Source organism: Vicugna pacos, chromosome 23 (genome assembly GCF_048564905.1).
Source record: "Vicugna pacos chromosome 23, VicPac4, whole genome shotgun sequence".
Taxonomy (NCBI): Eukaryota; Metazoa; Chordata; class Mammalia; order Artiodactyla; family Camelidae; genus Vicugna; species Vicugna pacos.
Genome location: NC_133009.1, coordinates 18,869,259 through 18,893,068, shown reverse-complemented (window position 1 = coordinate 18,893,068; position 23,810 = coordinate 18,869,259). Strand labels below are relative to the sequence as shown.

The 23,810-nt window shown below is 42.0% G+C and overlaps 1 non-coding gene across 1 annotated transcript; it reads left to right on the top strand.

Moving 5' to 3' along the window:
• The first annotated feature begins 15,673 nt into the window (after window positions 1-15,673).
• Window positions 15,674-15,746, top strand: TRNAA-CGC (transfer RNA alanine (anticodon CGC)). Its single transcript has one exon. It is a non-coding gene; the product is annotated as a tRNA-Ala (tRNA).
• The last annotated feature ends 8,064 nt before the right edge of the window (window positions 15,747-23,810 follow it).

The window sequence follows — 23,810 nt, the reverse complement described above, 5'->3', positions numbered from 1 at the left end:
TTCTCCAAGTAATAGCAACGTGATACTCACCCCAGCAGTCTCTTTTCAAAGGTAGGGGAGGGGCAAGGGATGGTAAACACCTGGAGAGGGGCAACCTTCTCTGCACAAGCGCTGACTCCAGCCCAAGACTAGCCCATAAGAGTTGGTGTCCGTGATGTAAAGCTTGAAACTTGATCTTTAACTAGGGAACAGAATGGGGGTGCAGTTCCTGAGAAAGCAGACTGAACAGAAATTAGCCTTCACCAGCTGCTCCTGTAATTACATTTAAATTCAGTTAAACTAATTTCTTACACTTGATAAAAGCAGTTGTCTTTCCAAATTATTCTTAGACTCTGCTACTCCTAACACAATATAAATATTCTATGGTCAGGTTAGGAAAGTCTTTCTCTCTGGGTCTCTCCATCACTCCTGTTCTGCTGGGTCCTTTGCTGGGACACAGTATTTTGTTAAGAGCTCAGAAAGCTAAACTGCCCCATTAGCATAAGATTTTGTGACTCATTGACTCACAGATTGTAAATCAGACTAATGTTGGATTTTAATTAATTATATTAATTTTAGGGGAAACAACAAAACTGAGAAGTCTGCAGTGCTTCATTTACTGAGAAAGCCTGAAATGTCTTTTATTTTTAGCAAGAGCCATAAAAACATCTCATCCTGAAATAATGTAAAAATCAAGGAAGGGTTGTATTACTCAGCGTGATCACGCCCTTTAAAAGGCTTTGACATTTTCTTTATTTTTGTAAGTTTTTTTTTGAAAGAAAAGAATATATATATATATTTGTATTACATACACATCCACATAGGCATACTCTACACCAGACCCTCTCTGTCACAGTATTCACTACTGACTGTAATTCAGTACAAGGTGTCTCTGTCTTAGAGCCTCTCAAAGGGAGGTTAATTACTTGAATTATCATAAAGAACTTGCAATTAGTTAGCTTCATATAAGAGACTGCCCCAGGGTAAGAAAGGTGTGTGTTGTATACACATACATAATTTATTCATTGTTTATTATTCATTTGCATTTATTCATTTTCTCAAGCTAACCTGTATTAGCACTTTCTATGGAGCTGGTACCTGTGCAGGCACTGAGAGCATAAAGGTGAACTTCAGGAGACCGTAGTTTAGAAGTGGAGATAAATTGGGTTAAACGTGGTTAAGTAGCATAATGGAATTAAGGACACAAAGCTTTGGGAGCCAGGAGAGAGCATCTGGGAGCACCTAGGAGCAATGGGGAAAACTCAGAGTTGGTGCACAAGGGAAAGCGAATAGTGAAGCTCTATAGATTTTTAGCTCAGGGAGTAACTATCACCCGCCTTGTGTATGCCAGATGCTGGCCAGGTGTTTGGGAATCCAGAGGTGAACAAGCTAGACACCACCATCCCTCTTTTGGAGTTGACAATTGAATTGGGAAATGTTCATCAAATTTTAACACAGGAATTCAATTGCTATTCTGGTAAGAGCCTTTAAAGAAAAGCACAGGTGTTTGAGGAGTATACTTTGTGGCGGAGCTAAGCTGTATGGTGAAAGTAAGGGCAGGTTTCCCTGAGAAAGTGACACTGGAGCAGAGACCTGACCGGTAAGTAGGGAGGCCAGTCAGGAGGAGGGGTGGTGGAAAGAGCACTCCGGGCAGAAGGAACAGATATGCAAAGCACTAATGCATGAGGAAGCTTGGTCCTTGTTAGAAACTGAAAAGAAGCCAGAGAGATTAGAACATAGTGAAGTGGGTTGGTGTCTTAAAACCAGGGCTGGAGAGGTGGTGGCAGCTGGATCATGTAAGACTTAGGCTTTAAGGTAAGAGCAATAGAAGCATAACAACACACTCAAAAATAAAAATTAATAAGGAATTTGGGAAGGAGAATTATGAATTTAAAGGCACCCAGCATGTGCCTGAGGTTTAAGAAAATTAAACCTCATTCTCCTTCTTTCTATACCAAGCTTAGGTCCTTCTAGGCTAAACTATGTACTCTGGAATCATGGTTTCTAGGAGTGTATTTGGTTCTGTTGGTTTTGATTTTGATTCCTAACCTAGTTTTCAACTTGTCCCTAGCCTCTGTGACAACCTATGATTTCTGTTGTGGTTAGCCAGCTGGCAGATGGAATAGCTCACTCATTCAAATATTCATTCAACAAATGCTTATTGAACACCACTTTTGTGCAGCAATCCATTCCTAATTGAGCTTACAGCATCACAAAGGTATATGATACATGCATAAAAATTATAATATTGAATATTATAACGAAGGCCCTAGGCAGTGCACAAAGGCAAAGGAAAGAGGAGAAAAAGGTAAGAATGTGTTCATAAGAAATCTAAAATAACTTACAGATAAATTATTAGGATTAATAAAGGGCTTTAACCAAAGCATCTGGATGCAATAGCAGTATACAAAACTCAATTTTATTCCTATAAATCAGCAAAAAAATGTGTAAAAAAGACGCAATTAATGTACATATTTTTAAATATATGCAAATATCTATGGACGAAATTTTAAAACTGAGTTGAGAGATATTAAAGAAAACCTAAACAAATTGAGAAATATACCATATTCATGGATGGAAAGACCCAATACCAGAAAGAAGCTAATTTTCCTAAAGTGACTTGTGGATTCCATGTAATTTAAATTCTAGTCAAAATACAAGCAAGGTGGGTTTGTTGTTGTTGTTGTTGTTGTTGTTGAATTTGACAAGTTGATTCTAAAACTTAGATGTAAACACAAAGAATACCTGACTCTCTTGAAGAAAACACGATAAGGAGGACTTGCTCTACCAGACACCAGGTTTTGCTTTAAGTTCTTGTAGAGGCAGTGTGATATTAGCACAGAGATAGACGAATAGACCAATGGAGTAGAATAGAGAGAACAGAAAAAGGATATGCATATGTGCGGACACTTCATGCATGATAGAGGTGCACGGTGGATCAGTGAGGAAAGGAATGCCTTTCCAGTGATGGGTTCAAGTAGATTAAAGATCTAAATGTGAAAGGGAAAACTATACGTTTTTAGATCATAAATACAGAATATCTTCATAGAAGAAATATAAGGAATATTTCCTTAAACAAGATTCAAAGATGAAAGATTTATGAATTTGGCTACATTAGAATTAAAACCTTCTGCTTATCAAAGGACACCATAAAAATAATAAAAAGGTTCAACTTTAAGATGGAAGACGATATAAATATTATACTTTATAGTATTTGTAATTTATGACTGATAGCAAATTGAGAATATATTTTAAAAACTACTCCATATCAGTAAGAAAAACTCAATCTAATAGGAAAATGAGCATAACTCAACAAATTACAAGAGAAGAAATCCAAATGGCCAATAAATATGTATAAAGTATTTTATTAGTAACCAGGGAAATGCAAATTAAAACCACAAAGAGCTAACATTATACACTTATCAGGCTGGCAAGAATGAAAAACTTGACAAGGCCAAGTACCAGCAAAGATATGTAACACTGAAAAGTCTCATACACTGTAGGGAGGGGAAGGACCTGGAGTATAAACTGGTATAACTGATTTGGACAACTATGTGGCATCACCCACTACAGCTGAAGATGTACACAGCTTATAACTCAATGCCTCTATGACTACTCATGTCCTAGAGAAACTCATGTGTGTATTCCCCAGGATATATATATCAGAATGTTTAAGGTAGACTTGTTTATAATTAACTAAAGCTGGAAATAAGCCAAATTTTCTTCTACCAAGAATGGATAAATAAATGGGATATTAATACAAAAGGAGACCACATATCAATAAAAACAGATGCAGCAACAGAAAAGACTCTCAAATAACCTTAAACAAAAAATATAAGATAAAAAGAATATATGCAATCTGATGTCCATTCACGTAAAATTTAAAAACAGGTAAAACCAAACCATATTGTTTATGGAGACATAGCAAAGTGGTAAAACTCTTAAATAAAGCCAGAAAAGAATTATCACAAAAGTCAGAACAGTAGCTCTTTCCAGGGCAGAGGGAGAGTGATGTGACGGGGAAGAGTGTCCAGGGGGCTTCCAGACTGCTGGCAACCTTCTGATTTCTGACCCAAGTGGCAGTCACAGTAAGTTCACTTTATTGTTATATGTTAAACTGTACCTATGTTAATTATTTTGTGAATGAATATCACAACAAAAAAATCTTTTGAACCATATGTATAATTTGAGAGTTCCCAAGGATTTCCTGTATTCTGGAATTACTCTTCCCTTTATTGATCAAATAAGAGTAGTAAGTCTCCATCATGTGTGACTCTGAAGAGTCTAGCCTTCTAGACTAAAAATGCTTTTAAGTCTCCTGATCATTTTAAGTGGCCTCTTATTCCAAACTACCACCCCAGGCTACACCTGGGCTACTGATTGCTGCCCACCTTGCAATGATGGAGCTGTAACAAAGGGGCCTCAAAACAGGAGACTGGGTGCTCTCCACTACTCCCATTCCAAGCACAGGCACAGCAGCTACCAATCTTTTTTGATCAGGCAACCCATCATTGAGGTATTTTTGAGCATACACAAATACATGAATATTTACTTATTTATAATTTTTATCCATATACCACCATTTTAAACTAACATTTCAAGTGGATGTAAACCTGCATTTCAAAAATGTTGACTTTTATGGTCACTATCTTGACAGATCTGATTAGTCATCATTATTTCCTTCCTTTAAATATGTTTGATGAAGACCATTTTCTTGCAGTCAGTTTTTTGTGTTATCAGTGGTAACTTCAATGCTCAGTTTCTTGCAGGACTTTTTTTAAACCACTTGCTTAATTTTTTTTTTAATGAGGATGAACTTAATTAAAACTAGATGATATAAGCCATAACCTCACTCAGCCGCCCATGTGTAAATTGCAATACATCTCAATAGGTCAGAAGTAATGGATGATGCTATCCTAGTTATCTTTTGCAAGTACACTCAAAAAACTTCATGACTTAAAAACATTTACTATCTTGTAGTTTCTGTGGGTCAGAATTCCAGGTATGGATTAGTGAGGTGCCTTTGCCTCTGTCTCTTGTGAGGCTGAAATATCATCCAGGGCTGCATTGTCATCCAAAGGCTTGCTGGGATGGGGGCAGGGATAGGGAAAGGGCTCTTATCTATTTCCAAGCTCACTTATGTGGTGATCGGCAAGCCTCAGTCCCTTGCCAGCTGGCCTCTCCATGGAATTGCCTTATAATATCCTCCAGGTGAGCAATTTAAGAGAGAACCCAAAACAACAGTCATATTTTGACCAACTCTCAGACAGGGCCAGCTTCATGATCATATTGCCTATGCAGTCTCACGGGATCCAGGGCTTAGAAGGGCCCTATGCATGGTTTAATGCTCTGCTGTGCCATCTTGAAATTCTTAACAATTTTTGAACAAGGAATCCTACATTTTCATTTTGCACTGAACCCTACAAATTACATACCCAAGAAGCCATATTTTTGCTAAATGTCACTCAAAGATTATAGCTACTTTTCTCCAGGTGAGGACACCTAAATAAGGGTAATCAGATCCTCTCTCAGGAATTTCCACTAGAGTTGGAAACTAGGAAGAGGAGTCAAGTCACAAAAATGGAAGAACTCTGGAGAAAGGATCCAGAGAATGCTGCTTTTGAAGTCACCAGAGCAATGGTGGCACTTCCCAAGTCCTGGACATTCAGCTCTTCCTTAGAGTCTGTGATCTATCCCAGGCTCTTTCCAATAAATTTCTATTTTTACTTCAACCAACTGTGTTTGGGTTCTGTCCCTAGTAAGCAAAGAATCTTAATGGATTCAGCCAACTTTGTTGGTTGGTCTTGCTTCAGCTAAAACTGTACAATAGCTTCCCACCCACTTGGTGGTGCGCTGGGGGTGGCTTGCTCACACTTGAGAGAGTCAACTTTGTGCATTTCTTCCCCATATCATGTTCAATGATGTCATAAAGATGGCTTGAAATCAGTCTTGGTGGGATGATTTACACCACAGAAATCACAAAATGCTGCAAATCAGGAATTTCCACCCTGCAGAGAGCCAGTTGTTAACCGTTATCACTGAATCTAGTCCTGCTTTAGGATACAATGAAGGAGTTCCCTGGGACTAGACTCTGTTAGAATACAGCAGAGAGAAAAGAGACAGCCCCACAAACCTAACAAAAAATCCAAATCCTTAAAACTCAGGGTGCAGTGGCTGCCTTCACGTAGTCTTTCCAGCTCATAGTAAGAATCGCTCTTACCACACAGTTGCCTTTAGCAACCATGAGCCCTCCCCTCCCATTTTTTGGAACAGGGGTGAACACATCACCTGAGGCAGACCAATCAGATTTTAACTCCTGGAACTTGAAATTAGGAATTGATAATTTCCTGTTCAAGATGGCAGGAGGAACAAAGTGTTTGTTTCTATTCTCTCCTGAGAGTCCAACAGAATATATAAGAATAAATCCATAGATAAGAGAAAAATCATCAGAAGTTGAGGTAGTTCAACAAATTTCTGGAGCCTGAAAAGTCTGGAAGCCTATGGACAACCAAACAGAGTGAGGAAGTCTTAGCCCGAACAACCCAGGGGCTACTACACAGAGAGGCCGACTTGCTGCAAGCTCAGTTGGTATGTACACAATCCTACTTTCTAAATGAACTGCATCACATGTTCCCACCCTCTCCTCTCACCCTCCCTAGGAAGGCAGCTTGGTTCTCTACCCATAAGCAAAACAAAAGGGGGCTCAACCTAAGAAAATGAGGGTTTCTAGGATAGACTCAGTGCCTCTGGATGAAGAAAGCACCATTCTTGCATTTGAAGGCTGTATCCCAGCCCCAAATCTGGTTCTCCTCCTTGCCAACTCCTCCTTCACTTATTCTGTCAATTGTTGGGCCCTGCTCACATCTGTAAATTTCCCAATCATCCTATTTATAAGACCAGGAAAACAACAGAGAAAACCAGCTAGCAACCTAGAAACAAATCAAGCTACTCTCCCCTTAATTATGAACAGATAAGCAAAGCTAACTAGACCTCAGGAAAAAAAATGAGTAGCATGCAAAGGAGACAAAACAGAATGAAACACAATAAACTGACCCTGAAAAAAAGAGATAATTAAAGGAATACAAGAGAAAGTTGAAAAGTGAATAAGTACACAATAGAACAGCTCATTCGTATTCTAAGCGAGATATGAAAAGGACAGGATTCATATAGCAAGAACAGGATGCTTTGAGAAAGGAACAAAGCAAACGGACAAGAAGTGCAAACGAGACAAGAAGGAGCCCTGGCATGATGACTGCATGGTCGCCAAAGCAAAATTCCAGTAAGGAGCTGGCCATTTCCTGTGTATAGAATGGAATTAAAGAACATTTTAAAACTCAGGATTCGGGATGACTGTCTGCCGGCTGTGAAGGCAGCAGCAAAGAAAGTCCACCTTCAGAGAAGAGTGAGAGAACAGAGCGAAAACAGCAAACACAGAGGACGACAGAGCAAGGGCACAGCTGGATTCCCAATTTCCTTCCAGTTCCTATTTCTTGCTCCTTGACAAGTCCTCCTGCCTTTGGGTTCTGGGAGATACCCTGCTAACTTCTTAATAAAATGCCCCTCTTGGCTCAAACTAGGTCAAGTTGGGTTTTGTCAGACAGGAGACAAAAGAGTCTGAACTAAGACAACCAGGTTGGGAAACCGGAAAGCGATCCAGTCTTAAGTCCCCAAGGATCAAATGTAACTAAACGGAGGTTCAGAAGACGAGGCAACCCCAACGACAATCTTGCGCCCTTGTTCTCGAGGTCAGCTTTTCTTAAAGACTACACCGACGTTCAAATGGTAAAGTTGGACAGCGGACGCCCCACATGCAGTGTTTTCTGCATTTACATTTATTTTCTTAACATCTTGAAAGAAAGATGGGGCTAAGCCTGCCAAATCTCTAAGCACCTTATAACAACCTATTCAGACATCATAGGGGAGGATTAATTTAGCCGTTTCACACATTAACGCAGGAGCAAACAAACTAAACCACCTTTTCATGTATCTTAGGCAGCCTGAGAATTTTAAATGCAAGTGTGGATTTGCCTGAAGATAATACATTTTCTTCCTTAAAGCTAAACTTTGGTGGGGGGTGGGGTGTGGGGTGGAAAAAAACCCCAAAGAAAAAGACCTCTGAATAAGCAATATGAATCGGGAGGATATTCCATCAGCCTCCTAGTTCTCCATCTTTCTCCTCCAGATGTTTTCCCAAAATGTCCTTCCTTCACTTGGCCCTCTGGAAGGCCCTGTAAACAAAGTGCAAAAGAGAGAGAAGGGGACCTTGCCATGTTCTGATCACGAAGAACGTTTGTGGCCCTGGTGTGGTCCAGGTAAAGAAGAGAAATAAAGCTCTGGTGGGAGAAAAAGAAAAAAAAAAAGTAAGTTATCGTGAAAATGGAGATCTCACAAAATGAAAAATGCAGCTATTGGGGGAAACAGGGCTTTCTGATCCTAAGACCAGCTTTGCCTTTTTCAAGCACACAGTCATTTTATTTTTCTTTGTTGCTTTTGGTCTTGTTGGTTTGTTTACTTGAGACGAGTTGCCTTCTCAGCCCAGCCACAGTCCATGAATTTGTTGTTTAACCCCAATCCAATTGAGAGTTGCAGGAAAGCGAAGAGGCAACATCTCACACCCAAGTGGCCTGCACCGTAAACAAAGGGGAGTCTCGCTGTGCCAGCTCTTGGCTTCAACCGGGCCCAGCGGGAGACTGAAGTCCCGGTGCCAGGGTGAGCGCAGCCACCAAAGCAGATGCTGGGCAACCAAGAAGAACTATTGGTTTCAAATGTTCAGATTCCTCAGGGTGGCCACCCTCCTCCCCGTAGTGGGAGGGCGGAGGTAGCTGGGAACTGTGTTGCCCACTGCTGGCTGCCAGCACAGCTCTAGATGGGAGAGTTGTCACCAGTTCCTGGCTCCATGCAGGAGGTTTGTTAGGACTCAGCATTGTCTCTTTATGAAGATTTATGGAGAAGCTGATGAACATTAGGCTGTGAAGCAGAACTCAGGTGAGCTCTCTCCCCCACGTGGAGGATTCAGGAAGGCGGTTTGGATGATCAAGAATGATTCCCTTTCCCCTCTGGTTCCCATTGGTATCCCAGCCCTGGGCTTGGCCCAGGAGGCAAAGCCAAGGTGAAGCGCGTGTGGCTTTCTGGCTACATCCATTCTTCTTCAGAGAGAAAGAGAGAGATTGGCACTTTTCGTGGCATCTCACACAGAGGGGAAAGGCCAAGATAAATGGATAGTTTCAAGGTCATTAGCTTCCTGAGCTCACAGTTTGCTTTTTTCTGCCAGAGGACGGCTTGGAGAGGTTATAAATGTTTTGCGGCTGGACCAGGGGAGTCCATTGTTGGACCTGGGGCTCTGAGACCTGCTGCCAGTGGCAAATTTGGACCCTGGGGCTGTGAAGTAGGCCTTCCCTCCCTTCACATGCATGCCCTGAAAAAGCAGGAGCAGCAGAATGTGAGGTACAGTCTCTTGGAAATTCTAGAGCGCCCCACCACCCAGGTGCCTGGCCTTTGGAGAAGGGGCCTAGGAGAGACCCAGGGAAGAACTTAGAAATGCTCCAGTAAGTCTTTCTAACCTAAGAGAAGGTGGGGCATGAGTTAGGCAAGCAAGGATTTACAAGAAGAAGGAATAGAAATGGGTGGCCTGAAAATGCTGGGGTAGAGGTGAGGAGGAAGGGCACGGGGGAGGGAGATGGGGACTTAGGGATCCTCATTCAGACTCCATTGTGATCCGAGGTTTAGTGTGTTTCTCTCTCTCTCTCTTTTTTTTCAATTTTTATTTATTTATTTTAATCTGGGGGGGCGTTAACTAGGTTTACTTATTTATTTATTGTTAGAGGAGGTACTGAAGATTGAACCCAGAACCTTGTGTATGCTAAGCACGCACTCTACCACTTAAGTTCCCCCTTAGTTTTGTTTCTCTTAATCACTTCCTGGGCTCATCAAATTCTCTTTTAACTATATACCACATCCTCACTTCTCTTTATAAATTCAGAATTTTTATTGTCATAAATATATGACAGAAAAGAAAACGCAAAGTTTAACTTTCAGCTGTTTCCATGGTCTCAACTTTATCCCCAAGGCTTGAAGTTGTACATGGACAGTTTCCCACCTGTGTGGGCAAGCTATGACGCTGGGCTTTCTTTTGTCCACGTTACATGATTTATGTACATGTTTCCATAGTTTAGCACAGACTCCATTCATATCCATTTAAGTGGCCATCAGATAGTTCACTGTGGTGATATCATAGGGCCTTGGTCATTCCACGATTTCTGGATATCTTGGTTGAATATTTATATCTGTGTATCTATACCTACAATTTTTTCTCAAGGTGAAATTTATATATATACATACATATATATGTCATTGTTTGTTTTAATGTGCATATTTGAAGAAAATTTCTTATGAGAGTTAGTCCTTTTTTTTTTTTTGCATCACTTCTCTGGGTTATATTCTTAAGAGTTTCAATTACCAGCTCAAAAAATAGAAATCTTTCATAACCCTCCTTAGCTACCACCCCTTGGTTATTGGAGAAACAGAAACCAAACCCTGGTGTGTGGTGCTGGTAGCAGCATGCAGATGAAGGCAGTTTCTCTCTTCACGGTCAACATTGGTTGTTCTCGTCTTTCATTTACTTTTGGGAAGGCTGCCCTCTTCCAGTTCTTTTTCGTTCCAGGTGCCTTTTCTCCCAGGCACTCATGTTTTCCAGCCACCCTCATGTGTATCGTTCCCTCTCCTACAACTTGCTGCTTAGTGAGGCCCAGGGCGCCCTGTGCGCTTGGCAGAGGACTGGCCGCACACCAGCTGCCACTAGACTGGCCTAGGGATGTGCTGCCACCCATTAAACAGCCACACGTGAGGCATGACCTCCAGATGCAGGGTTTCTGGGCAGGAAGGCCTCCTCACTTCTGCTCTGGGCTTAGCCTGGGTGTTTTCCAAATTCACCTTCAGGATGTGGAAGGGGAGTTGGTGGGGGTGGGAGGTGAAGCGCTGACCATGGCTCATTTCTCCTCTCTGCTTCACCGTTTTGGAGATGGATAGGCAGGGAGCAGGGATGACATGATTTCCGGGGGCTCTGACTCCTCCTGGTTCACTGCTCAGAAGAGAAAAGGTAACCCTGCAGATGCAGGCATGCTGCTCCCATTGAGATGAATGGGGACAGGCAGTTCCCACACATTCTGCAGGACTGAAAATGTGCACCAGGGCTGGTTTTTCTCTCGTCGGTGGTGAGGGTAGGGTGGGTTAGGGCCCTGGAGAGAGCACTCAAACCAGAGATTTCTTGCAGTGTGGCGCCTTCCCAGGATTCTAGATCCACTGAGAATTTCACTCAATCCCTCACTCACAGTGTTGACCACTTTGGGATTCAGCCAACGAGCAGGCACTGATAGAGTGAAAACAAACAAACCACGCTAGAAATGGCGCTGCCAGGGTCCCTGGAGCCCGTTGGTACCCATATATTGCTTGGATCTGTCTGTAATTGTGGGTGTATGACGTCCATAAATGTGTAATCTGAGCAATTTAATTTGTGGGTGTGTTAGGAAAAAGCAGCTAGACCTCCAAAGTAGACCAAGGGCGCAGCATTGGGCCTGCAGAGTTGCGGCCAGAGCAGCCCTTTCCATCTTCCTCTGGAGCACATCATCGGGTCTGTGCATCTCACTATGTACCCTGTACAGGCGGATGGAGGAGGAGGGTGCAATACACAAGTGCAGAAGCAAAGACATAGTTACTGTCCTCACTTTAGTGATGAGGAGACTGCGGTCAAGGAAAAGATCAACATCTGGCCTCAATGAAGAGGGTATTTAACTGGACACCTGGACCAGAATCAGGCCTCTGCCTGTCTTATAAGGTGGCAATTACTAATTCTTGCTCACGATTTCATAGGGCTATTTTTGAGAAATTAAAGCAACCTAAAGAACTTACATTTTGTAACTATGTATGGTGATGGATGTTAGCTAGACTTACATGGTGATCATTTTGTATATATGTTTCATGATATATACAAATATTGAATCACTGTGTTACATAACTGAAACTAAAATAATGTGACATTTCAATTATACTTCAATTAAAAAAAAAAAAGAACTTCTCTGCTATCAGGGTAGCATAGCATCAGACTGTTCCAGGGGCAAGTACTGGAATCTCTTCTGGGAGAATTTTATAGGAGGAACAGATCAACTACCTGGTCTAGACTGTCTCACCCAATCACCAGACGTCACATTATGTTGTGTAGCTTTATGCTGTTCCCAGAGCATTTCCATTTGTATCACCTCATTGGATTCTTGTAACAACGTGTAGATATAGGTGTTATCGCATTTACTGATGTGGAAACTGGGCTGCAAAGTAGACTTGTTTTCTCTTTGATCACTCAGCTAGTAAGCCTCAAAACCAAGGTCAGAATATTCAGTGTTTCCCATAAGCAGCCAACACGAAGGATTAGGCAAGTCCCTGACACTGTGGTGGCCTGGAGATCATTATAATAGCTAACTTCACTGAAGCACTGATGTGCCAGGTGTTAAGTCAGCTGATTCTCACAGCAACCCAGGAAAAGGCACTACCCTCATCTTTATTTTTCAGATGAGAAAACGGAGGTACAGAGAAAGTAATAATTTGGTCAAGGTCACCCAGCTGTTAGTTGCAGAGGCAAGATTTGAACCCAGGTGGTCTGACGTTAGATCTTAACCACTAACCACCGTTTCCAAGAAGATGCGTGTGATCGTGATGATCACGTGGCTTCTGGAGGGTCTGCTTGCTTCTTTGAGGACAAGATCAGATTTGGCCCTAAAAATCAGGGGAATGCCTCTCCCACAGAGGCAGGATGGGCCAATACAGGAACTGGTCCCACATATCAGAAGCCTTTGTGATCTTCAGCCCTGAACTCCTCAGAACAAAAAGAACAGAACCTTTAAAGCTGAACCAGAATAAGTGAGAATGAACTGGGGAACTGTGGTCTTTGCTCAGCCCTTGATGACAGTCAAGATTCTCAAAGGCAAAAACAGCACAGGCAGCACCTCAGAAAAGTGTGCCTGGGCTTGGCTGTGAGGGCAGGTCCTGCTGCAGCCTGTGGTGTCCCTCAGGGAGAAGAGACAGCCCTATAAAACACAGCAACACAGGCAGAATAACTCAGAAACAGTTAATAACTCGGATGCATCAATAGTCAGCTAGTAGCCCTGACCCAGTTGGGGACTCCGTTAGCCAAAAGAAAAGAAATGGCTTTTGCAGTTTTTTTGAAACTGCTTGCTGTGGGCTGGGAGCTGCCATCCCCCAAATGTCAGTGAGGGACAGGGGTCTGGAGAGTTGCTGGATGAAGCGACTTGGCCCTGGGAGCGGAAGGTAACTTGGCACAGCTCCGTGAGGCCTGAGCTGCTGAGGGAACACGCATGACTGCTCCCGGCAGCAGCATGGCTTCTGACACCGAGCCCAGGAGGCCTGGCGGCGCAGAGATTGGGGTTTGGCGCGAGAGCCCCAGAGTTGGACAATTGGATTGTTCACAGTTTGGCCACTTTGGGCTGTGACGAGTTCCGGCTTCTGCTGGATGCCTCTGTTCCTTTTCAGAATCGTCTCCACTCAGGGTCCCCTTACCTTTCCTTCTGTTTTCATCCTTGTCTTACACAAAAGATGAGGCTAAATGTTCAGGGAACTCCTATCTCCATATCCAGCCCATTAGCTTATTCGTTTATTAACTCATCCATTAATCAGTCACAATTCATAATTCCATCATTTACTAGCCCCTGACTATGTGCCAAGCCCTGTGCCAGGCACCATAGATGCAGCACAAGTATGAGTAAGACAGAGTTCCTCCCTCCAGGTAGTTTCTAGACTGTTCATCTTGGAGGTCCAAAGCAAAAAATCAGTTTTAGCAAGAAAATAATTAATCAAGAATCTGTGAACTACCATCAGAGTTGGAAGAGACAGTGGATTCTAGTTACTTCATAGTCCCCGAGAGAATTGTCCCTGGTTGCTGTCCCACGACATGACCATCCTCACTTCTCTGTGAATTCAGAGAGGTGACATGAGTTGGAATTGGAGCAGTTCCCTGGCTGTCCTAGTGACTTCTACCTGAGGCTTGCCTGCCTCTCCTGGTTGGATAAGGACCTCAGAGGGAAGACGATGTGGAAGCCCGCACACCCAGGTCTCCCACTGGCAGGGAGGAAACGCGGGAGTGCGTGGTAGCAACTAACTGGGAGGAAGCATTTTTTAAAAGACATCTCATTACGGAGAATACTTTTATGAGTGTCTGCTACACTAAGGGATTTTGTATCCATTGCCTGCAGTCTCGGAACAAGGCTGCCCGGTGAGCACGGTTCTCTCCATCTTGCACGTGGAGCAACTTGAAGCCCAGAGAAGTTAAATAACCTGTTAAATAACCTGAGTAGTTAGGGACCTAGCAAGTATTTGAACTCTTGTAGCAGAGATTCCCCAAAGATAGACAGGAGGGTCTGGTCAGCTGTGATTGTATAACGAGGCCACCTAGACTTGGGCAAAAAGGTTCAATAAAAGAATTTCCATGGAGGGATCAGCCCCCTAAACTGAGATTCTTGATGAAAGGAGGATTCTGAGTTTTGTTTTGTTGGCTTCTGGTTTCTGTTCATTTATTTAACGAGAGGGTGTGGAGAACCAGAGCTCGGCCCTGTGATCCTGGATGAGAGAAATAGCTGGAAGCTGTCTGAGTGGCTATAGCTGGAATTAGCTTATTAGATTTACCTGATCTGTTGCAGGCCAAGCACCTCAAGAGAGGACATGTAAATATGATGGAGACAGAGGAAGGGCCTTCCTGAGAGTGCACACGCCAACGGAAGGGGCCTTGGGGGGCTTGGCAGCCGGAAGAGGTGGGAGAGCCCTGGGTTACAGAACCGGGGGTGAGGGATATTCATGACGTCAGGTGAAGTGGATGGTGCCAGAAAATCCCAGTGGTGTCACCGTTCTTAGAGCTAGTCTTCGAGATGGCAGGGCGTCTCCCGCTCACAGATCACAGAGCTTTAGTCCTTGAGAGAAACATTCCCGTAGATCATAATCCCTCTACCTCCTAAGAGGAATCACCTTTAAAAATTTTAAGACTCGGGATGTCCTAGAGAAAACATTCTAAAGGAGTTCAGTCTCGTGGTGTTAGGCTCACCCAGAAGTATCTAGAATGTAAAGAGCAATAGAAATAAATCTTATAGGCTCGTTCCAATTCTGAAGCTAAACCCTATATAATTATTCCAGCCTTTCCCAACTTCTTGTTTTCCCACCTTGGAGATTACTAAGGGTTCTAGGCGCCTGGAAGACACCCAGCTCTCTGAATTTCCCAACCCTGGTCACTACATCTAGGAGCAGCAAGGTGAGTGGTGGCAGCCACCATGGTACTGGGCATTTTGGAACTGATTTTAAGTTTCCATAGATGCACCATTTAAGGGGACACAAATATAGCTTATAAGTTCAAAACAAAAAAATTTTCATGACTCTTTCAAGAACTTATAGGAGAAGGGACAGCTGATACCTACTATTACAAACACTGAACTGAGAAGCATCATGCTAGTGGTACTGGCTATCGCTCTTGAGTTCTCGAATCAACTCTTTTCAAGCCCAGAAACAGCGATCTCTCAGGCATTGTGCTTGTGAGTCTACATTGCTCATTTGAGTACCTCTGATGCTCACTTTATCAGTTCCTCATCTTCTCCTTATTGGAATGCTGATGACTACTCTGAAAGGCAATTTAAAATGATCAAGGGGGGGAGGGTATAGCTCAGTGGTAGAGTGTGTGCTTCGCATGCACAAGGTGCTGGGTTCAATCCCCAGTACCTCTATTAAAAAATAAATAAATAAAAAACTTAACTACCTCACCATCCAAAAATAAAATAAAAATAAAATAAAACGATTAATTATCCCCTACAGCCGATCTCAACTTACTTTTGGGTTCTGTGAACTGAATTTTGATTGCTAGGAGCTATTTCCTTTTTATCCAAGTCGAAAGAATATGGAAACATTTCTGCCTTGCCCTTCACATTTGATTGATACTTTTCACTTTGAAAGCTAATTATATCTGATGCGAAGGAAAAATGGGATTCAGAAATATGGATGTTCTTTTCATGAATTTTCACTCTGAAAATGTGGGTCATCTGTTCGCTTTTTTCATACCTCAGGTTACTAACTGATCAGCTAAGGTCACATTCCACTCCTTATCCTCTAAGACGAGAGAGTGATGGAACTGACCATTATAACCCATGATCTCACAGACTCTCAGCCCAGGAAGGACCCCCAAGGTCACTCTGTCTGACCCTTCACTCATGGCAGGATGCTCTCCACAGTGTCCGTGGCACGTGGTGTTCAGCCCCTGGGTAAACTCTTCCAGGGATTGGAGCCCTCCATATTCAAGGCAACCATCTCATTTCTTAATAGGTCTACTTGTTAGAACCTTCTTCCTTACACTCAGACACCTTCCTATGATATCTACCTATTGGTTTTAGTTCTGCCTTTTGAAGCAAAGCCAAATAGATGAAATTTCCACTCTTCATTTGAATTCTTTTACAGCCATATTTGTAAGTTGTCTACGGCACATTTTGAGGAACAGTCTGAGAAAAATAAATGTATTGTCACTTCTGTTGTGGTCATTTCTGTTATTAGTGAAATCTCAATTAAACAAACAAAACATGTTCTAATGAAGCAAGAAGCCTATTGAGTATGCTTGTTCAATACATTAGACTTCTGAGACACAGGTAACCCAATTTCTGTAGCACACATCACTAAATTCTGCCTGGATGGTGGCTTCTTTTCCATCTGCAATGTTTACACAGCTAATGAGATAGCTGCATTTTCAGTCTGACCAGGAAGCCAAGTCTCAAAAGACTTTTAGATGAGATATCTTGGATATGTTTATAGATGTTAGCACTTACCATCAAGAGATTATAGCACCAGCTGGGAGAGGTTTTTTTTTTTATCAAATCCTCCACCTTAAGGAATGAAAGAAGTATTGTTCATTTATTTGCTCAACGACTATTTGTTGAGTATCTCTTAGGTGCCACGCAATGTTCTAAATGTTTGTGTTACATCAGAGAACAAACAGACAAAAATCCTTGTCCATACAAGGCTTACATTCTGGTGAGGAGATGTTTTTAAATGTGCAATAAAACATCAAAATAAATAAGTCAATTACATTGTAGGTTAAAAGGTGGCAGGTACTCCAAAGAATGAAACCAGAACAAGGTTAGGGGCAGGAACACTGGGAGGGTGGGGGTGAAGGTTGCAGTTGTAAATAGGGTGTTAAGGTGGGCCTCCTGAGAATGTGACAGTTTGACAAAGAGATTTCTTAGGAATGACCAGGAAGTAGGAAGAAAACCACGGGAAAATAAAATATAAAAATGTTGTCTTGAGCGTTTTAAAAGTCAGGATAGAAATCATTGAAGGGTTACCTTTAAAATGTTTATTGTGATTTGGCCATTGTGAACTAGCTTTGTGAAAGGAGGTCTTGTCTTGGGTGTGAGTGTGGGTCTGCAGGCTGAGAAGGGAAGATTGCTGGGTGGAGTGTGGCGATGTCCGTAGGGTAGAGTGATACAAAGCCAGGAGGTGTTTTTGTGACACTCTGGAAGACGAGAGAGGTAACCGGCATGGTCAGAGTCACACCCAAATGAACAGCTGACAGCAAGGAGGATGGACCTGATCCAGGCTGGGGCCTCTGCAGCACAGAAGAGGAGAGTGGGGCCCACCAGTGTAACAAAAGACGAGAGGAAGGCAGAACAAAGAACTCTCAGTTCTGCCTGTTTTAACTGAGGGGGAAGTTAAAATATACACCTCTGGTGATATCTTTCTGCACTGTTCCGAATAAATTAGGGAGATAAATCAGAGACACTCTCCCAAATTGAGCTGAGAAGGAGGTGCTGGCACATTCTCTTAGTTTCTACCAAGGTTAGAAATGTTGTGCCTAGAACCTAAATCCTCGGGAAACTCACTGCCAAGCCAGTACACAGGATATAAATTCAAAAGCAGGCCTTGGGTCGAGAAAGAAGAGGGTGGAGCCTTTGCCAGGAGAAACCATCATCTCAAGAGTTAAAGGTCTATCGAAAAAAAGATTTAAAAATAGGGAGCACAAATGAGGGACTGTCATTCTTTTGAGTCTTTGGAACCATCCTCATGTCAGATCACTACAGCGACTGCATGGGATCGTTTCCTTGGGCACCTAAATGAGTTTTGAGTGCTCTATTGCGAGAGACCCACAGAGAAACCAGGGCTCTAGGGGAACTTAGGTCATAGGGATGCAGAGTTTAATGAATGGAATCCCCCTAAACGATGCTCTTATTCTTCAGGACTTAGGACAGCTCATTCAAACCATTAGACGCTCTTACAAGGTATTCAGGGGCCAAGAAAATACTTGAGAACTGAAAAATGCATTGTTTCAAAAGAAAACTATAAAATTGAAATGGATAAATCCTTAATGTGTGGAACATGACATGAGAACCACCACTTCTTTAATTGCTAAATTTAGTATTAAGAAAAATTACACTGTGCTTGAAACCGATGTCTAGATTTTCTCTTTACAAAAATTCCTGTGTAGAACCAAGGGCTGCCAGGAAACCATCACCAATCATGATTTAAATTACTCAGAGCCGAATAATTTCAAAAGCAAAGTTGCAATTTAAAAATTTATTTTTATAGCAAAAAAATACTCTTTAATGTGGGATGTGGGTACGTTATAATCTGTGTGGCATACAGTGGGATTGGCACCTCCAGGAGCAAGTCTAGGGACTAAGAAGGGGTAAACATAGCCCTGACCTGAGGCCATATGTTGGATGTCTGTGGGACCAGCACCCATTTAGTCTGTAGGTAGGAAGCCAAGGTAAATAAAGAGAAAAAGAACAGTTACATGACAGGCTCTAGAGAGAAGGTCTTCAGTTCACGCACGAGGGTTCTGCAGTAGGAAAGCCTCTTTACGACAGCTTCCTGTGCGTTAACTCTGCCCAGTCTCCACCCTCACCTCTACCCCGCACTTCTTCCTATAACATGGTCTCATTCAGTAGCTCCTTTCTGGAGCACATTCTCACATAGCAGTCCTTTCCAGAATGCTACAGTGACAGAGTTCTCAAAGGCTTTGATGGATGGGATTTGAAACGCTCTTTCTTTTTGGAAATATTTATATTTGATCCTTTTTGGACAGACCGCACATAACTGGAGCTTATCACATTGCTGGAAATCACGGGCAGGCTCTAAGAGGGAGCAACTCTGAGTCGGTCCAGGCCTGGGAGAGTAAAGATTAATATCCACTTGTGCTTTGCCATCCTCAACCCGTGATAACTGTAAATAATGTTTGGAAGAGATTGGGGTGCATCACGGTCTATTACACGGTGGCGGTGATTTTGATTATTGTGTCTTCAATGGTGATTTATTATTCTCCGCAGTAACACAAATCATGGGCCTTTGCTGGACACTCTGGAATGTACGTGTGATCTGCTGATGGTAGTGGTAATGAATTTGTATTTATATCATAACGTTTTTAACCTGAGCTAAATCTGACCTCCTGCCCCAATTTGGAAATGTATTGAACATAAAGTTTTGAAAATTTCTTTGGTTTTACTGGTATTATAATACAACCCTCTCTTCCACTTTTTGGGAGGACTAATGAAAAGCACTACAAATAGTGAGAAGGTCAAATTTGAGATAAAAACATTTTTCTCAATTTTCCCTTACCTGTTATTCTTTTTGCATAAATATTTTAGTGAGTACATGATGAGTAAAGACTTGCCTTGGCCCAGCAATCAACATCTTTGTCAAGCAGAAGGGAGCCCTGACAGTTTGATCTTTCCAAATCTGAAAATTAAGAAGAGTCTACTACTAATCTCTCCTTGGGTCTTTACTTGAAGTATTTGCAAGTTTAGTAAGAAGTGTTTGCGTCTGTGTGTATAGACACTTGTCCCGTGAATGGGGCAGGCAACTGAACCCAGGCCTTTCTAGGCTCCCTTTAAAGCAATGATTTTCTCTGAAACAGGGCCTGGGGACTGGAAAAGGTCTTTGGGAAGTGTTACATGAAGATGCTATGTTTCTTTGGATCACTTTCCTTTCTATGAAGTGTGAGAGCAGTGAAATACCAAAGAAATAAAAATAAAATTTCCTGTCTGGAATGATCTTTCATATTCTATTCAAATTGATTGCCTTTTTCTATTCATATGAGAAACCCAAGGCTTTTGGGTTAAGAAATAATATTTGAGTTGCAATGATTACGTTTAAATGGATCACTTAGAGAGGAAACAGCTGCCATTTAGACCAAAAACTTGTTTCTTTTACGTATTTGTCCTAGATGCTCAGTTTTGAGACAGAAAATGAAACGAAGCTCCAACCTGGCAAAGCAATGAGGAGGGTGAATTTCCCCCCAGGTCCCACCTCCTTAGAACACTGGGCTCTACATCCCTCAGTCAGTGCCGGGCCCCAGGCTTGCCTTACCTGACGCCCTCACCATGTCCTTGCTCGCCCACACATTGTCCCTTGTTTTCAAATGCCTGTCAACAAGCTAAGATGACAAATTTGCCTGTGATAATGTGCCGAAGCATTATGCATTTTAGCCGAAGCCTCCTGGAATCAGCTCTGTTTGTGCCGCCGAAGCCTGCGGTGACTTCGAGGGCAGAATTTCAGGTGAGCGTGAATCCAGGGAAAAGAGGAAGCACTTAGGTATTGGGTAGTCCCCTCATCTCACCTGGCAAAGAAGAAACCAACCCTTTCCTGCCTGGTTTTTCTAGTTTTTAGATGTAGAATTCGGAGTCACTCTCAAAACAACGGAAATTTCACCAGGATTATCAAAAGTGATATTCACTTGCTAATTGAAACAGATGAAGAGGAATGACAATGAATTTTCACTGAGTACCCGTACTTTGCACAGTACTCCGTCATCTATAGTGGGTTATTAATACCACCCTGGAGCCTTGGCAAACACAATTCTTCTCCACATTCTACTTTTCCATAAACATCTTGTCTCATCCAACCTCACATAACTCCTAATACTTTATATAACCATGAAATTCAACACTCCACCTTCATTGGCTAGTTCTTCTTTTGCAAAGCCCAATCTTTCTTAAACTCCCTTCATATGACAACAACATTAATTGCTATTTTATGCACATTCACAGACAGACTTCTTCACAACTTTACTTCTTGGTAACTTACAAGTGCACTAGTTGACAGCATCCTCAATTAGCAGAGTCATTTCCATATCCTGGACATATACATTGATCAGAAAAGATGACAATTTATTTTTAGACAGACGCAGACTGCATATTTTAAATATATTTCCCATTTGGCAAAAATAGTGTTGTAGCTAATGTATGTACAATATTTCCAAAAACATTGGTACTTTCCCATAAATATCTTCCATATTTTTTTTCCAGTGAGTAATAAAAAAGGTTGAGGTGGGATGTGTTTTATCCCACCACATTATATCATTCCTATTTTTCCTCTTTGTTGGATGGCAATCAGGGGCCCTGATGCCAAGCTTTGGAAGCAACAGCATCTGGCTCCTTGGCAGATCCTGCAGGCAGACTTGTTGCCAGCCTCTAAGCTGTGTCTGGGTCTGTTGCATGGTTTGGCTGCAGATGGACTCTCTGGGTTGCCTCGTGCTTCTGGAAGCCAGTCCTGGCTTTCCTTTAATTCTGAGGACTTTACTCATTTTTATTCATTTGTGAAGAAGGGCCCATCCAAATGCTTTATGAAACCAACACTGGAGAACATTAATGGATCAAATTTTGCCTTTGAAAAGGCAGAGGTCAGTGTGTATTTGGACAGGAGACACGGCCTTCTGAAGATGGGTCTACACATGTCCGTGTGTCTTTCCATGAACTTCTATTCTAAGGAGTTGGAAAGAGTCCAATTATGTGTTACCATCCCCCAGGATGAGGTTGCGTGGTTACCTGGAAAGACAGAAATATGGGAGAGCTCAGACTTCCTCAGATCAGCACAACCTCCCATTTCATTTGTCTTTTCAATGAATTGGACCCTGAGGAAATGAAGATGGAGGTCCTCTCATCTTCACCCCTGTTCTAATCATTGCCCATATGAGTCTGGGGTTCCATCATGGCTAGAAAGAAGAGTGAGTATTAAGTCTTAATTTAGTCTCAACTAAGCACACATATCAAAGCCAGATCACTTCCCTTAGTGTTCCCCAAGACTCCGGCCTCTAGGGAAAGGCTACTAAATGTTCTTATTGGCCATTTGTATGTCTTCATTGGAGAACTGCTTGTTTAGGTCTTCTGCCCATTTTTGAATTGTCACTGTTGATTTTTTTATCACTACAACCCCTAAATATCTTTATGCCCTGTACACACAAACATATCCACACCCTACTTAAAATATAATTTATTTTTGTTTTAAGGATCATAAGAATTTTATAAGTGCATTCACTCCCTCATCGATCCATTTGTTAGCAGCTGTTTACTGAGCACCTATTACTTGCTAAACAGCAAATCTTGCTCTCATGGAGTTTACATTCTACTGGGGGAAGTTGGGAAATAAAACAATTATCAGATCAATTAACAAGATAATTTTGATAGCAATAGTGCTTTGAGGAAAATAAAGCAGAGTCATCTGATGAAGAGTGTTTGTAGGGTAAGAGGAAAGCTACTTAAGATTGACTTGAAGGATTATTCAAGGAAGCAACCTTAGAACTAAGACCTAAATGACACGGAAAGGGAGCCAGCTAATCTGGGAGAATAGTGTTCCTGGAAGAAGAAATACAAGGGCAGAGGCACCATGGTAGGAATAATCTTGGCACATCTGAGGAACAGAAGGACATGAGATATCACATTAGAGAGTGAGCGAGAAGTCCTATGAGAGAGGTAAGCAGGGGTAGATCATGGAGGAAGTGCTGTGTCACTGTGGGTCACAGTGAAATGCTGGGAGTTTATTCTGAGAGCAGTGGGCAGCCACTGGAAGTTTTAAGCAGGGGAATGACATGATCTCATTTATATGTTTAAAAAAGTCACTCTGACTACTCTAAAGGAGATGAAGAGCAGAAGCCGTGAACCAGTTAGAAGGTTTTTACAATAGTGCCACAGATGGTTTCATACAATAATGCTAGTAATACCTATGTTTATTGAGTGCTTACCATGTTTTGGGGGCTGGTCATGCTTTATATTAGATCATCCTGGAAGATAACTTAAGAGAGATCTTCCCTATTTAGAAAATATTTGCAAATGATGCAAATGACACAGGCTTAAGTTCCAGAATATACAAACAGCTCAAAAAACTTAATAACAAAAAACCAAACAACCCAATCCAAAAATGGGCAGAAGACCCAAACAAGCAATTCTCTAATGAAGAAATGCAAATAATGGCCAATAGGCACATGAAAAAATGCTCAATATTGCTAATTATCAGAGAAATGTAAGTCAAAACCACAATGAGGTATCACTGAAGTATCACATCATACCAGTCAGAAAGGCCATCATTAAAAAGTCCACAAATGATAAATACTGGAGAAGGTATGGAGAAAAGGGAACCTCCTACACTGTTGGTAGGACTGTAGTTTGGTGCAGCCATTATGGAAAACAGTATGGAGGTTCCTTTAAAAATTAAAAACAGAGTTACCATATGATCCAGCAATCCCACTCCTGGGCATATATCCAGAGGGAACTCTAATTCATAAAGATACATGAACCCCAATGTTCACAGCAGCACTATTTACAATAGCCAAGACATGGAGGCAACCTAAATATCCATTAACAGATGACTGGATAAAGAAGTTGTGGTATATTTATACAGTGGAATACTACTCACCTATAAAAAATAATAAAATAATGCCATTTGCAGCAACATGGATGGACCTGGAGATGGTCATTCTAAGTGGAGTACACCAGAAAGAGAAAGAAAAATACCATATGATATCACTTATATGTGGA